General features: G+C 33.6%; 1 non-coding gene across 1 annotated transcript; it reads left to right on the forward strand.

Moving 5' to 3' along the window:
- Window positions 1–2,645: 2,645 nt before the first annotated feature.
- Trnaw-cca lies at window positions 2,646–2,717 on the forward strand. Its single transcript has one exon. It is a non-coding gene; the product is annotated as a tRNA-Trp (tRNA).
- Window positions 2,718–3,278: the final 561 nt, after the last annotated feature.

Consider the following 3,278-nt stretch of genomic DNA (forward strand, 5'->3'; position numbering starts at 1 on the left):
CCGATTTCTTAACATTAAGTAAGTCTTTGAGAAAAAGAAGAAGCATGGTTGCCTTCCAAGCAGTCGATCCGGGTTCGACTCCCGGCCGACGCACATTACTTGTATATTTTTTGGTTATCACCCTCACGTTTCTTCTAATGATAATTTCAAAGTTTTGTTATACAACTTTTGTACGTAGGTATTTCGAAATGTTTGAAATGAAATTGACACATTCACAGCAAAGCAATAAGGTCTGTAAACAGACATCACATATGTGGTATGTTTAAGTTAACTCTTTATCACGTACTTTCCACTGAACTGCCCAGCGATGAACATGACTTTTACATTTAATACAGTACTAAACAACTCATGAGAACTTCATAGACCGAATGGCCATAACGCAGTAATATGCAACGAAAGTGACAACTGTCTAGATGATTCGACCGGTTTAAGGACATGTAAGTGATGGTTCGGGTGGTTCCAGGTGGTTCGGGTGGTTCCAGGTGGTTCGGGTGGTTCCAGGTGGTTCTTAAGGTGGTTCTAATGTGGTGGTAAGGATTATATAGGGAATGCACCGGGTGACCCTGCGCTCGTATCCTTACTTTCATGTTATCTAGAGTGAACTTAGTAAGTTTATTAATTTGCTGCCAAAGGTGAATTCCTGTTTATCGAATCTAAGACTCAGGTTTTTAGTGGTAATAGTGATCCTTAATTGTTCTATCAAATTTGATATATATTCACAATCCCATAATAAATGTGTAATTGTTTCAGGGTGAGAATTACAAAATGTACATAAGTTATTGTCTATTTTTTTTTTTTTTTAATTTTGAATAAAAATGTTCATGTTGTCAGATTTCTGTGGTTAATTCTAAATTGGAGCCATTGACGTTTGGAACTAGTACAGGTGTTAAAAGGATATTTGTATATTTCTTTCCATTTGCCTTCATCAATATTGAAATTTTGATTCCATTTATTTTGAGCAATGGGTTTACTTACATTTTTTTTTTATTAAAGTAGTATATATTTCTTGAGCACCTTTTTTACATCTTAAAATTAATTTAAGATTGATGGGTATATTGGGCAGTATAATATTTTTCTCTTAGTTTAAAGTTTGATGGCATTTTTCTGATAAGTTGGTAAATAGCAGTTTTTATACTCTGATAGTTTAAAAAATTGATAGGAATGTTAAATTTTTCACAAAATTCATCAACAGTGTATAAAGATTTATCTGTTTTCATGATGTTATGAATAAAGTATATACCTTTTTTAAATCATGCATTATTGAATTTTTTTTTTATTTTATCTATTTTGATTTCACTATTATACCATATTGAATTTTCAAGAATGTTCGTTTTGATTATATTGCTCGCTTTGAGAGTCTTACACCAAGCATCTAAAACATCTTTCCAAAAGATATTTTTATTTTTTTATTTAAATATTCAATTTCCAAAACTTGCGAATTTCTGTTTATCTAATAATGATTCTAGAACAATATCCCAATTCTCTACTTTATTATATATACGTCTGATTCAAGTTGAGCCAACATAGAGCTGGTTATTATTAGTAGACGATAGTAGATCTCTTGAACAGTTGAATTTATCATCAGTGATTTATAAAGTAGTGTCATCAGAGACCTATATTAAAGTATATAGGTCTCTGGTGTCATGTATTTGTATGATTATTAAATTTCTGGAAAAAGCAGAATTTCTTATCAAGTGTCCTAACAATACGGCATAACATTATTACAAGAACCTCTAGTCATTACTAAATTGAAGCCTCATGGAGCTGCATCACTATAGCACACAGACATGTGGTTGACAGAATTCTACAAAAATTTGATTTCATTAAGTATCGGCCATGTGAATTGTTGATCAGAGCTGCAACTTCTTAATTCAGACCATGAAATATTATTCTGATTTCATCTCATAGTAATGCTATCAAAGATCATTACTTTTTCGCCCCAATGATTTTTGTTTAACATTTTCATGTTTTTTTTTAGCAATATGCATTATTTTATTTTGCAATGCAATATATAGTTCCGATTGATTTTTTTTCTTCAAATCTGATTTATATATGGACTGGTCTTGAAATATAGTTATTCACGCTATACACAGTATTCGAGAATTATATATAACACCTCAACGTTGGTACTGTATGTGAAAATCCCAAAGGTTGATTATGGTAGACTTGTTTCTGTTACATGTGTGGGCGGTCAACATTAAAAGGTGGGCGTGGCTGTGTACGAAAGCCCTCATTGAATCTTTGACTTGCATTTGTTAATATTTAGGCATATACGACTCATAAATAGCCCATGGCACGGGTTGCCCTGGTTGGATATATCATAGAATAAAAACTAACAAGGCTAATATTGTCAAAATTACACCTATGGTTGTATATATGCCCACTCAAGCTGTGTCAGGCTAAACGTACGAACTGAGGCCCCGCCCACCTTCACAACCTACACTGGCTCATCACAACACAACTAGTGTGTTCTATAATTACTATTAAACTGTTATAGAATTCAGATGCATCACTATGGCATCATGATTTATAACGTTAACTTTAATACTGCAAAATCAATTTTGACATGACGTGTATCTATTTTAAGACCGGATATCCTGACACCCACTTACTTAATCGAGTACATACTACGTACTATCATACAGGACTCCGTGGCGCAACGGTAGCGCGTCTGACTCCAGATCAGAAGGTTGCGTGTTCAAATCACGTCGGGGTCAGTAATTTTTTTTTAAGTTATTTTTTTTTAGATTTTCAATTCCTATAGAAACTAGAAACACGTTACAATTTAGAGGAACCAGAGAACTGCTATACTGTTTCTTGGTATTCTTTTGAAAATGAGTTGCATTCAAGTTAATAGTAGATTTAAAATGGTTATTGTATCGCCTAAATAATTAAAGATCTTATGCTTAAAAACTTTTCTTATAATTCAAGAAAGCACTGTCGAGATTCCAAGAGTGAACGCTACCAGGTTTGGCTAGAAATCCCGTTTTGAGGCAGCCAGGGTGTGGAACAGTCTGCCAAATTCCAGAATCCTTTTCTATTTTCTCCAGACAGCTCGGTACCCCGGACAACTCACCTGTCCCTTATGTTCACGCTAGATTTTAATACTGCTTGTTTTTCTTTATATTATCATCTTACTTATTTCTCATGTTTAATGTGTATTTACCATTATAGCCATGGTGCTTGGTTATGTAGCGTGCTTGTTGTGATCTCCATGTCATGTGCCTTCCTAGCAACCATTTATAATAGTATACTTGTCACTTTATGTACCTCTTTTA

Source organism: Pecten maximus, chromosome 18, assembly GCF_902652985.1.
Source record: "Pecten maximus chromosome 18, xPecMax1.1, whole genome shotgun sequence".
In the NCBI taxonomy this organism is placed as follows: domain Eukaryota; kingdom Metazoa; phylum Mollusca; class Bivalvia; order Pectinida; family Pectinidae; genus Pecten; species Pecten maximus.